The sequence below is a fragment of the Ambystoma mexicanum genome, chromosome 7q (genome assembly GCF_040938575.1).
Source record: "Ambystoma mexicanum isolate Mex_15411 chromosome 7q, UKY_AmexF1_1, whole genome shotgun sequence".
NCBI classification, from domain to species: domain Eukaryota; kingdom Metazoa; phylum Chordata; class Amphibia; order Caudata; family Ambystomatidae; genus Ambystoma; species Ambystoma mexicanum.
In genome coordinates this window covers 1,166,817,674-1,166,831,058 of record NC_090941.1, presented here as the reverse complement: position 1 = coordinate 1,166,831,058, position 13,385 = coordinate 1,166,817,674, and positions in this window count along the sequence as shown.

Below are 13,385 nucleotides of genomic sequence, written 5' to 3'. Positions count from 1 at the left end.
CTTGGAAGTTCCCGGCTGGCTCCCGTGAAGGAGTGTGGGTATGCTGGTACTGTTCATCTGAGGACATGTCCTGTTGGTACAGAAGTGCACGGCGGGATGAGCGTGGTGACGGAGTGGTGTAGATTGGCGAAAGGATGCTCAGGGGTGAGGAGACAGGTGAAAACTGGCAGACACGCGAATGAGCCTGGACTGAAGGACTGTGTGTGGCCTCCGCCTGTGACTCTGATGCAACAGCCATGGCCTGTTGATCCTGCAGGCTGCTGCAAACATCCATGGCCAGGCCTGCATCTGCAGACTCCACAGGTGCCAGTGTGACTGCCTGCACACTTGGGCCTGTCGAGGCATTGTGGCCGTGTCCTTTGTTGGGGAACATGAGGCTGTTGGTGTCACACTAGCAGGGTGTCTTTTTTTGGTTGGCACTCTGCTGCTTTATGCCCTGTCCTGTTCGGTTTGGCGGGCCAGCTAATGGTGCTGGTGTGTTCGACAGTCCGGTCTGAACGGATGCCTCCTGTGTGTCCTGAGTGCCTGTTGGCAGACATGGAAATATGCATGAGTACATTGGATAGGTCATGCATGGCAAGTCAACATTCACACTGTCACTTGTATTGTGCCGGCAGGGGGTGTGGAGTCATTTGACTGGCATTGTTGGAGTAGAAGGCATTGTATCAGGGAATCAACGTGGCTACCGTGCAGTGAATAGCATGTGCACTCACTCCAGAGCAGGGCTACATTGTCACAATTTGCACCTGTGCACATGGCCATGGGGTATTGTCGATGCATTGTATACATGTGGTGCTGTCAGACAATTGGTTGATGGCGGGTACTGTGTGGGTTGTGTCAACATGATTGCGGTCACTGGGCCTCATCAGGAGTCCTGTAGTAACCGAGGCGGTAAAACCGCCTGGTTACCGCCGGACTCGTATTACCATTCCGCCTCCGTGATTCCCAGAATTACCAGGGCATTACAACCCCGGTGACCCGGGAATTCCGGAGGCGGAATGGTGTTAATCCCCATTCCCATTGAGTCCCAAAGGACTCAATGGGAACGGGGATCATGGAAACACCGGCACCATCTCGTGATGGTGCCGGTGTTTCCTCGTCTGCCTACAGGCGCGTTGGTGTTAAACCCGCCAGGTCAGACCTGGCGGGTCTGACGCCTCCGCCTGCAGGAGTTGTGATCACCCGGCATGGAAATAACGGTGGCGGCGGGTTTACCGCCACTGTTGTTTCCATACCGGGTCGGTTGTAATGAGGCCCACTGTGTCAATGGCCTCATCACGAGTTGGGCGGTAGCCCTTAAATGCAGCAGTAACGGCATTACCACCGCAATTAAGGGTCCGCCCAATCATGATTCTGCCGTGTTTACCCCTAACTGACAGTAGGGGTTAAACACGCAGGGAAAATGCCAATTTTCAGTGCAATTACCATCGGCGGTATTACCACACGATACTTGTGCCAAAAATTCCCCATTGGGTGCAATGGGGAATGGAGTGTAATGGTTAGCGCCCAACCCATGATCTGGTGGTAATACTGTCGGATGGATGAGCGCTAACGCAAATAGAGTTGGTCGGTATCCCACTTGGGATACCGCCCAACTCATGTTCAGGCCCAATGTGTGGTATGGTCCAGTTGCTGGCCTCGTGGAGCTGACACACATGTCAATTGGTATTGAAGGTTGGTCATGGGCGCATTCAATGCACTGTTGACTGTGCATGGTTGGCCGGTGTGCGGGCAAGGGGTAGTTGTGTGTTGCATTGTGGATGTGCTGTGTTCCTTCCATCTTGTCATGCATGGTGGTGCTTGCCTGTCTCATCCCCTACCCATCCTGCCTCGTGGACGTGTGTGGGGTATAGTTGTGGCCTGCTGTTTTACGTGGATGCTTCATGCATAGTGGCGGTTGATGTTGTATGCATGCATGGTAGCCACAGAATTTGTGTAGCCCTTTTGGACACCTATGGGGCCCACATGCACTCATCCACTCAGGTACTCACCCTGGCTGCTGGCTCCAATTTCAGCAGTGCCCATTCCATCTATTCCGATCCTGTGCACTATGCTGCTCACCATCTCCTCCGAGGGTGCAAGGTGGAGGGGTTCCATGCTCTCTCCTCCGGTATCTGTCGTCTCCCTACGATGGATGGAGATTAGACTTCTCACCCTGGCCTTGAGGTTGTTCCACCTTTTTTCATGTCTTTGGGCTCCCGTTGCACGTGCCCCACAGCCACCACCTTATCTCTGATTTTGGGCCATATGTCTCTGCTGGCTGGTTTTTCGATGCTGCGACTCATATAGCTCCTCCTAGTGGCCACCACCTCCTCTGCCAGTACAATCAGTTCATTCTCTGTGAACTTGGGCTTCAGTCAGTTCATTTTCCATGAACTTGGGCTTTCTCAGCCTCATATCGGGTACCCTGTGCTTCCCCTTTATTTGTATTTATTCCCCCATATCTGCGTAGTGTATTGTGATACCGAGGACTCTCTCCCACTCTACAGGATTCTCAAATCAAGTAGTGTTCTCCCTGTGTTCATAGAGAGCGGGAACGGTGTTGCACTACTTTTTGCTTTTTTACTGTTAACAGCACCACTACTTTTTCAAACAGTTTTCAGCATCCCGGAACTGTTATTTGCCAAGTTAAAGCACACTTCTCTATTTTACCACCAGATATCAGTTACAGCTAAACTGAAATCTGTTTCAACTCATTTGGCTGTCAACCAGCATGACTGCAACCCTTGAAAAATGTATTGCATGTTGCTCCCTTCCTTCCTACACTGTGCCCCGCCAGAGTCACAGCTCCACTACCTTTTTGGTAAACCTCTATCACTGTGTTCTCCCATATCTGTCTATTATACTGTGAAACCGATTGTATTGACAAACCTAGGCCTCCTTCCCACTATACAGGATTCTGAAATATAGGTGTGTTCTCCCATATCTGATTATTGTATTGTGAAACCTAGGCCTCTCTCCAACTCTACATGATTCTCAAATCTGGGTGCGTCTCACCCTTATCGGCCTATAGTATTGTAAAACCTAGGCCTTTATACCAACATACAAAAATCCCAAATCGAAGTGTGCTCTCCTTATCTGCCTATTTATCGTGAAACCTAGGCCTTCAACCACTAGACAGGAATACCAAGGTAGGTTTACCTCAGATGTCTGCCTATTTTATCGTGAGACCTACCTAGCAACCCTCCCATTAGAGAGTAAGTGTTCCCCTTCGCATGCCATCTGCCTGACCACAACACCTCACCACCATCAGGGAACACCCACCTAGCCACATAAAGGCAATTACTTAAAGCTGTATCTTTGCCCCAGTCAAAGGCAAGCCCACAGTTTAATTCAAGAACCATTTAGTCCAACGGCGTGCATCCCCCGATTGAAAACCCTTAGTAAAGCGGACCTTGCCCTGCTTAGACACACAACCATCAGAAGAAAGAAGTCTGGATCAATAATAAATCACCACCTGGCAAAACACAGTTGAAAACCCTCAGCTATGCATCCCACTCCCTATAACAAAGAAACCAGAAACCCCACAACATCTACAACTCAGCCATACGCAGGCATTCCAGCTAATCCACAAAACCAACTCTCAAGAACATCTTCACCACTGGATCACAAACAAACTACAAAGGCACAAGCCAACAGAGTACACCTTATCATCATAACAGAAGAGGACAAAACTCAACAATCATTTAAACTGCACAAAGCCCTATAAGCAGGCTACAGCCCCTGTAAACAAAGTCCGAGCTATCGCACCACAAACGATGCTGGAGATGATCTGTCAAAGAGCAGGATGCTGCCAAAGAGAAACAGAAAACAGAACAAACCAACCAGATACAAGTTCGACTCCATCAGAAACAGCAACAAATACTGAACACACGCCGAAAAACACTGCAGCCAGCAAAACAAATATCACAACAAGAGATAAATCCCTGTATCTAACATCGTATCTCGCAACCACCTCACCGCCTTGGCAACTCTACAACGCTAATACATCCAGGCAGACAAGAACCAACCGGAACCCCGCAGGAAGAGAAGAGATGAACCAAGAAGGGGAAGGAATGAAACCAATGCCCTCACCCCTTACATCACAAAAACACAAAGGCACCGCAAGCAACCACAGCAAAACATAGAGGACGAAGAAGCAGAAGAATGTATCATCAACCCGACAATCAACCTAACAGATTGCTTCTGCAAGGAAGCACAATACATAGAGCATCACCAAACTGTCTTGCAAACAAAGAAGCCCAACAGAACAACCACAAGACAACGCAAGGATTAAAAAACTATTCAAACCGCATCAAAAAGATTCACTGCAACCTCATCAACGCCAGATCAATGTCCAAACATGCCACAGAGATCTTCGACCTCCTATGCGAAGGTGGTATCGACATCCTTTCCATAACCGAAACATGGTTAGATGACAACTACAAAACCACCTTGCATAACTGCATCCCTGACAACTTCAAGTGTTCACAATTAAACAGGAAAAGCAAAAGAGGAGGAGGACTGATGATAGCATACAAGGAACACCTCAAAATTAAAATGGATGAACAACTGAACATCAAAAACTATGTATACATGATCCTCCACCTCACAGCAAATCCCAAAACAAACCTCAAATTTGTCCTGGTATACAGACCACCAACATAAGATGCAAGCTTCACAGGCGTATTATCTGAATCCATCACCAATCTAGCCATCGAGCAGGACACCTGGTAATCCTCAGAGACTTTAACATCTGGTTTGACCAAGAATCCACTAACTCACAGAAATCACTAGCCAAACAACTCAAGACAATGAAACAGCATCAGCTAGTGGAAGGAGCAACCCACTCTGTGGGACATACGCTGGACACAATCTTTGCAACAAAAATCTCATCGCCACGACACCACCACTACAGATCCTCTGGAGCAATCACCTCATCATTCCATTTATGATCACACTCCCCACAACAACAGCAACAAAAAAAAACAGACAAACTCCCAACTATCATGAAAATAAACTGGAGAGCCACCAGAGCTAGCAACCTAGCAGAGCAATTATAAGTTAACAAACCACAGGCAATGACCCTAGATGAAGCTGACATTGAATTAAAAACAGAACTACTTCTTGAATGGATTGCTGGAACGATCAACAGCGTCTTAAAGGAAAAGCATTTCACACCATCATGCAAAAGAGTGACAGCAAAATGGTTTACCCCGCTTCTCTGCACCATGAAAAGGAAAAACAGGAAACTTGAATTAGAATGAAGGAAAAAAACAATCAGGTGAAGAAACTACAACTCCAGCGTCAAATCAACTCATACAAGAAGGAAATATATATATGGCCAAAAAGAAATACTACGACAACAGAATCACCAAAGCCACCAACACCCAAACAGATTTTTTAAAATCGAACACGAAATGAGAAACCCCCCTGGCTGCAACAACACTCTGATACTTTCATTGAAGCTGTGTAATGACCTTACAGACCACTTCAAAGACAAAATCACCACCATCCAATAAATCATACAAAGCAGACCAATCGACTACAACATGCGATCTACCCGGCCATCAGGGGATCACCAGAACAAACTCCGAAGCTTCTCCCAATTATCAGTGGCGACATTGATCAAGCTGGTAAGCAACAGCAACAAAGCAGGCTCCACCATTGATCCATACCCCCCAGACATACACAAATCAATCCTCTGACAAGAAACGCCCATGGAATACCACAGAAACCTTTTCAAACAATCACTTTCAACAGGGAAAGTACCGCAATCATTAAAAGCGGCATACATCAGGCCGTTCCTCAAGGACACAGCAGGAAACGTAGAAGACCTCTCCAACTACAGACCATATCCAACATCCCCTACCCAGCTAAACTTCTAGAGACATACGCCTACAGAATAAGACAAGAATTCTTAGAGGAGCACCAACTGTTGGACCAGGCACAAGTAGGCTTCAGACCGATGAGGGGAACGGAAACAGCATTGCTCTCAATCTGGGACGATCTAAAAAACCAATGCCAACCCAAGCAAAAGCACAGCTCTAATCCTTCTGGACCTCTCTGCAGCATTTGACACAGTCAACCATGAAATTCTCATCAGGTGACTAGAAGAAATAAGAATCACTGACACAGCCATACTATGGATTAAATCCTTCCTAACAAATAGGACAGAAACCGTCTGGATCAAACCATTCAAATCAACTAGAAGAGAATCCAACTGTGGAGTACCACAAGGATCAACCTTCTCCCTTCAATATACGCCTGATGCCACTAATGAAATTCATCAAAAAACACAGCCTCACATGATACAACTACACAGATGACACAGATGACACTCAGAGTGTCTACAAAATACAAGATACACAGGAAGAAAACAAAACGCTGAACAACTGCCTACAACAGCTCTACAGCTGGATGAACACAAACAGCCTCAAACTCAACCCAGGCAAAACTGAAATAAGACCATAGCTAAAAGCGAGGAAAACAACCACTACATCCCATGGCCAACGCAGCTGGCTACAGTGCCGACTCCATCAACGATAGCAAAAAACCTGGGAGTCATGATGGACAACAAACTAACACTTGAATCACAAGTAAACACCATAATCAAGAAGTGTTTCTTCCTGCTACCATTCCTCTCTTTCACCCACAAAACACTCACCATCATGGCACTCATCATGTCCAGAGTAGACTATGCCAACAGCCTATACCTAGGAATACCAAAACGACCGTTAAAAAAATTCAGCGCATCCAGAACGCAGCAGCAATACTCCTGCTCAGACTACCATGAAGAGAACACATTACACCAGCGCTGAAAATCCTACACAGGCTACCAATGAAAGAGAGAATAAAGTTCTAAATGATGTGCATACCGCACAGAGCAGTCCACGGCCAGGGAGCAGAGTTCCTAAAGAAATAAAGAACCGTCTACCACCCGACCAGATCACTCAGATCAAGCAACGACATTCACCTAGTTCCAAAAGCTTACAACAAAAGAAAACTCGGAAGATCATCTTTCACTCACCTGGCAACCTCAACCTGGAATAACGTATCAAAAAACATACGCAACACAAGCGGTCATTTGAAGTTCAGACAAGTGCTCAAAACCTGACTCTTTGCTCCAGATTCAGGAGGAATCAACCGGGATGAAAGGACCAATAGGAAACCGTGATTACCCCGGTAGGAAACCATAATCCTTAAGCTTCCCCTTCATCATAGAATTGGGTGTGGACGCGCACCGATCACCCAGGCACACACGCCCGGTACTTGGATAGGTGGGGACAACCAACAAGATCGATAATAAGGGACAAGTTCTGTGACCAAAACTACACCAGCCGCAGGGCAGGCAAAGTAGCAGAAATTAGCTAGATACACAAGCCACTAGAGCCACACAAAGAAAGCTCTGACTACACAGCGAGCCTGCCAACTAGATGGTCAAGTCGAAGTACCAAACACACAGAATGGCCGTGGAGGTTGGGCGCAGAAACGCAAAGACAAAGGGCCTCATTCTGAGTTTGGAGGTAGCCATGGCGCTATTTGCGCCATGGCTGCCTCCAAAACCGGGTCCGAATTCAACCTGGTTCAATGGTGACTTACCGGTCCATTCCGAGCCTGGTGGCACCGGTAAGTCCCCATTGCAAAAGGCAATCCCCATTCCCATTTGAGCCCCCATAGGGCTCAATGGGAAGGGGGGAGTAGCTAATAACGGTACAGCAATTTGTGGTACTGTTATTGGCTCTGATTTCCCTTAGCGGGTCCCGTACTTAACGCCTGGAAAAACCAGTGGTGTTAAGCCAATGGGAGTCGAATTGGGATTGGGTACCACCCAGTACCTGAGAAAGTCAGGGGCGCTGAATCCGCCTAATTCCTTGGGGGTGGTAAGTGTAGTCAGTTTGAGGCAGACTGCACCGGAATGCCAGAGGAAGGTGTTAGTTATGCCGCGTAGCTCCTTGAAGAATTCATCGCCTGGCCAAAGAGGGAAGTTACTGAATCGGTAAAGGAGTTGGGGTAGCACTACCATTTTAAGTAATCCGATTCTACCAGCTAGGGAGATGGGGAGTCTGGCCCAGCTAGCAGTTTTGGTGGTCAGGTTAGTGAGATCATTCTGATAGTTGTCGACGCGCAGCTTCTCAGTATGCCGGGAAACCACCACCCCCAGGTAAGTGATGTTGGATTGGGACCACGTGAAACCCCGTAGGTCAGAAGGTGGTTGTGTGGTATCTGTGAGCGGAAATAGGACCGACTTAGAGCAGTTAACTTTCAGCCCAGATATGTGTCCAAATCGGGCCACGTCATTCAGGATTGGAGCAAGGTTGATTTCTGGGGAGCAGATGTAAAGAAGGGCATCATCAGCATATAGGGAGACAATATCGGCCTGTCCGGCAGTGTGCAAGCCTCTGTGGGAGTGTGACTGGCGCATCATGTCTGCAAAGGGTTCCATAGCTATCGCGAATATTAGCGGAGAAAAGGGGCATCCCTGTCGCGTCTCTCTGGCTATCTGGAAGGGGGTGGAAGGGGGTGGAACATCTGTCTTCAGTGCGGACTCAGGCCACTGGGCTGGTGTAAAGGAGCCTGACCCAGGATCAAAAGTTGGGGCCAAATTTGCATTTTTTAAGGACTCACCACAGGTATTCCCAGGACACTGAATCAAATGCCTTCTGCATGTCTAGAGTGGCTGCCACTGCCTGTGTCTTTAGATTGATCCTGCTGATTACCTTGAAGAGTCTTCTAAGGTTAAGGGATGTGGATCTACCTGGTACAAAACCTTCCTGGTCAGGGTGAATGATATAGGGCATGAATGAAGCCAGTAGGTTAGCCAGTAGTTTAGCGTATATTTTGACGTCACAATTAATTAATGAGAGGGGGCGGTATGAACCGCATTGGGTGGGGGGTTTACCTGGTTTGAGAAGAACAGTTATCATAGCCTCTCGGAGAGAGGGGGGAGTATACTTTTTTCGCATGCCTCTTCCCAGAGAGCCAGTAAATGCGGAACCAGCAAAGATGTATAACGTTTGTAAAAGTCCATGGGGAGGCCACCTGGCCCAGGGGCCTTCCCCGCCTCCAGTGCCTCGATGGCTTTTGCCAGTTCTTCGGCAGTGAAGGGTCTTTCCAGGGAGACGATGGCATTGTCATTAGACAGGACCGTGAGAGGGAGGTTTTCCAGATAGGAGTCGATATCTGAGATATGGGGGCCTTCGGCCTTCAGTATAGGGAGGTATAAAATGTTAGGAATTCTGTGTTGATGTCTTGTGGTGAGGTATCTAGTATTCCGCCAGGTCTTTCTATCACCGGAATGTTGGGGGCTCCAAACTCACGGTGAATCAATCTGGCCAGCATGCGGCCTGGTCTCTCACACTCCCCATATCGTTTTACCGCCTGAGGGCCATCCAGGAACCTAACCTCCCACTCCGCAAGGCTGCGGAATCTGTCGAGCTCCAATCCCAGTGTTGCTAGTGTGTCAGGGGAGTGGTTCTGGGCATATTGGGACTCCAGGTTAGCTAGGGACGATTCGCTGTCAGCGATATCCTTCCAGATATCCTCTTGTGTAAGCTTTAAAGGATTCCCAAAGGGAGGCTTGTGAGGATACTGAGTCTGTGTTAATCTTAAAGAACTCTTCGATGGAAGTTTCAAGTTCGGAGGTGAAGGCCTGGTCCAGGAGGGCATGGGGCCTCATTTTCCATTGTCTAGTTTTTTCATAGTCAGGGTCCCAGTTCAGTGATGAAATCACTGGGGAATGGTCAGATAGTGTTCTGGGGAGGATAGCCAGATGGGACGGGGCCCTGATCAGTATGTCAGATAAGAGCCACCTGTGTATCCTTGAGTGTGAGCCATGTACTGAGGAATAATAGGAACATGTGCAGGAATCAGGGTACATTAGGCGCCAAGCGTCAACCACTGCTAATCGGGGGAGAATTGTGAGAATCGTGTAGGCTGCCCTTGAGAGCTAGCGAGGCCTGGAGCCTGATCTGTCTAGATTAACGTCTAGGATCGTGTTGAAGTCGCCGCCCCATATAAGCGGAATCTGGGGGTAACTCTCCAGGATTGTGGCCAGGTGAAGGTAGAATTCGGGATCGTCAATATTAGGGCTGTATATGTTCAAAATGGCTACCTCTTGGTTTTGCAATTTGCCGATAATAAGACTATATCTCCCGAGGGGGTCTATTTGTGAATGGGAACAACAGAACTTAAGGCTCCTGTGAATTAAAGTGAGAGTACCCCGACTCTGAGTGGAGTAATTAGTGTAGTACCTCTGGGGTCCCCACTGTTTAGCGAATCTCTCGCATTGTTCAGAGCGAGCGTGGGTTTCTTGTAAGAATAGGACTTGGACTCCTTGGCGCTCAGCGTAGAGTTGTATTTGTCGCATCTTTTTGTGGTTGCCCAGCCTCCTCACATTCCAGCTCATGAAAGTTAAGTTGCTATCCGCCATCGGCGTGGGGGGATTGTTTGAGTTTTTCTCTAGGGGTTCGTGTTGGACTACGCCCTCTCGACCGGAGCAGGTGTGTCTCCCTATCTGTGAGTCCGCAATGCATTAATGCGTTACGTGTGGCATCCCTAGTGGTTGTCAAGACTTTTTTTCATAACTTAAAATCCCTCCCCCAAACAGAGGAATGATACCCCAACCCAACCATAACAACAAAGACTTTCTCGGCATCAGCGCCTGGGGGCCTGTTTAGTTTAGTTTATTCATTTGTATTGCGATCCAGACCCTTGGGTATGAGGCCGCAGGAGCAACAAGGTTATTCACAGCTTGGTTACACGTTACTATGCATTACAGTGTTAAAAAATGACAATGGGGGCAAAAGTTAACAAGTTACAATGAGGCAAATAGTTAACAGATTTACAGGCAAGCAAAAAAGCATGTAGATTACAAGATTACAAATCAGCATACCATATGGTACGTAGCAGTGTGGTGGGCTAGTAGTATTAGTGGTCCTTGTTCTTTATCCACTGGATGTAATTCTTCCTAAAGTGTGTGTAAGTTTGGGGTGTCCCGAGGGGGGTGGAAGGGAGTTCCAGTGTTGGGCAGCTTTCACCTGGAAGCTGTTGCCACCCATTTTGGTGCGTTTGAACCTGGGCACTGTGAGCAGATTTGCGCTGGAGGTTCTGGTGGGTCTGTTGGGGGTGTGTTTACTTATTCTATCGACTAGGTAGCGTGGGGCAGCATTGTTGAGGCATTTGTGTGTTAATGAGGCTACTTTAAGCAGGATTTTGTCTGTGGTGTTGAGCCAGTTATGGGTTCTTCTAATGTTGGATATATCTTCTCTCCTGGGGATGCTGAGCGCTGCTCTGGGAGCATTGTTCTGTAGTGTCTGAATTTTTCCCTTTGCGCCGTGGGTAAACGCTGTAAGATACTGTGAATGGGGTGCAAAGGTATCGAGAAGCAAGTGTTTTCGATATCTACCACTGTAAAGTGGGTCGCCTCTTTGGGGGTACTGCATAGATGGTGGCGGGGTTAGGAACCGCAGGACCATCTTTTTGCACCACATCATTTAGGGGGCCTAAGCCCTGGATCTTTCTCCAATTGCCCCCTGTTGCCTTTTTCACACTATAGATCTCCCTGTTACATGGTGATGTGGATGGCACATTTATGCTTTGATTGACAAGATCCTGTATTGTGTCTCTGATTCCTTCCTCTGCTTCTCTCCATAGTGGGTACTGCTTCACCCAGTGTAGCACTGCCCCTGCCTTTAGTGTTATGTGTATTGGGGTTACTTCCTTCCTTTAAAAAGCCAAAATCATGTGGGTTGGGGGTCCACAATTGCTTGGGAAAAGAGTGCATATTCTAGGTCTACCTCAAGGAAGGGGGACTGGGCCACAATGGCCATCAGGGGACGGAAGTTCAAGATTCTAGTTGCGATGGGCCGTGGGGGGGCACCCGGTCTGGGTTTTGCGGTCAAAGATCGGTGCGCTCTTTCGACTGCAAACTTCAGGGAGAGTTTCGGTGTATCCAAGAGTGTCATGAGGATGCGTTCCACACAGTCCTCCATGGGCTCCATGATGTTGTCCCCGGGTACTCTGACAATGCGCAGGTTATTTCGTCTCGACCGGGATTCGAGATCATAATTTTTCTTCTTCTTCGCCGACTCCCGAGTGGAAAGCGTAGAGATCACAGCGTGGAGAGAGCCGAGGTCATCCTCAGCGGCACCGACCCTAGTTTCAATTTCAGCGATTCGCCCGTCAGTTTTTTCGATATGGGCTTTTATGGAGGAGATGGTGCCATTCATGTTGTCAAGGTTAGTGTGCAGTGTAATGAATCCATCCCGAATATACTCCAGCATCTTCTGTGATTCATCTGGGGCTGAGGGGGCCGAGGTGGTGGGCGCCTCCCCAGGGGTGTCAGTCGCTGGCCCGGCTGGCGTTTTGGTGAACATGTTCAGTGAACTTTGCTTCTTCCCGGCGCCAGCTCCTTTAGTCATGGTGAGGGCTAGGGAAGGGGTTCTAGGAGCCCGGGAGAGTATGTACGATTAGAGGTGGTGGGGTTCCTTAGTAGCAAGTGCTGGATTATGGGTATCAAGGTAAATAGTGGTGTGATCCTTCGGGTTGCCAAGTTTATATATTGCTCCTGGGTAAGTTTAGCTCTTAGGCTTATTATTAGGACCGTATGTGTGTGCCCAGTGGTAGCCTTACAGTTCCGGCCCCCTTTAGATACGGTGCAGACGGAGGCGCCACCAGTGGATAGGACCTGCGTCTGTGGCAGCAGCGACGAGGGACCCCCCAGGATGAGGCCGATGAGAGAATGACTGCCTGCAGCGCAGGCCCCCGGCGCCGGTCCCGCGAGGGGCAGGTCTAGGTGGTCAGGGAAGGGCCACGTTCGTAGCTGGAGCACGTGGAGTGATCAGAGGGCACAGCACTATTAAGGGTTCATAAGGTTGAATCCGCCGAGTCCAAACCGCGGCTTAGTGTGGCTCCAGGCAAGTCTTTAGCCCCTGTGTTCACCACCCAGTCAACAGTTACAGGGTAGGTAGCAGAAGGGAGGGCCTTCCGAGCGGAAGCCCAGTTCAGTCATTCGCCAGGGCAGCATCCAGGGGGGGGCAGTGGCTAATTACCCCAGTGATGGAGCCTTGCAGAGGATACGCCTCCAGGCCCGCCGTGGGTCTGGCGTCCGCCCAACAGGCCCCGGACTCACGGGGGAATGGGCAGCCTGTGACTGAGGGGTTCGCATGGCGGGTCTCCAGCGGGACTGCAATAGGTTCCGGTGTGGAGGGTGAAGATTCCCCAGGGTCCAAGCGAGGGAAATTGTATGGGCCCAGGGGGGCACCCCTCGCAGAGCGCTCGGGCCAGCAACGTCCCCCGGCACCGTGGGCACAAGGCGCAGTGGCCGTCAACGGGGGGAGGGAGGCCAGGGCAGCCCCACCGCCGTCGGGGCCGGCACCACAGCACCTCAGGAGCAGCCCACTCAC